The sequence below is a fragment of the Octopus bimaculoides genome, chromosome 7, assembly GCF_001194135.2.
Source record: "Octopus bimaculoides isolate UCB-OBI-ISO-001 chromosome 7, ASM119413v2, whole genome shotgun sequence".
Lineage (NCBI taxonomy): Eukaryota > Metazoa > Mollusca > Cephalopoda > Octopoda > Octopodidae > Octopus > Octopus bimaculoides.
In genome coordinates, this window is record NC_068987.1 from 72740161 (window position 1) to 72740691 (window position 531).

A 531-nucleotide genomic window follows, 5' to 3' on the forward strand; every position below is an offset into this window, starting at 1 on the left:
ATGTTGATTTTACCTTACATTCTTTCCGAGGTCGATAAAATAAGTACCAGTTGAGCACTGGGGTCGATGTAACTGATTTACTTCATTCCCTGAAATTGCTGGCCTTGAGCCAAAAGTTTGAATTCAATAATTATTACGGCCTATCGGCACTAAAAGATCGAACAAAAAAAAAAAGGTCTTCGCTTTATTTTCCTCTGATAACGAAGTTTCTGATAAGCCAAAAATATAAACGAGAAACATTATTTGGTGGTGTGAATACGAGTGTGTGTGTGTATTTGAGAGTCTGCGTCTATCTGTGAGATAGATAGATAGATAGATAGATAGATAGATAGATTGAAAGACAAAGAGAGGGAGAGAGAGAGAGAGCGTGTGTGCATTATATCTCCAGGAAGCTATGTTTGAAGTTACTGAAAAGCTGGAGAAACTACTGTAAATACATAAGTAATTTTGTATGTTTTCCTACTTTACACACACACACACACACACACACACACACACACACACACACACACACACACACACACACACACA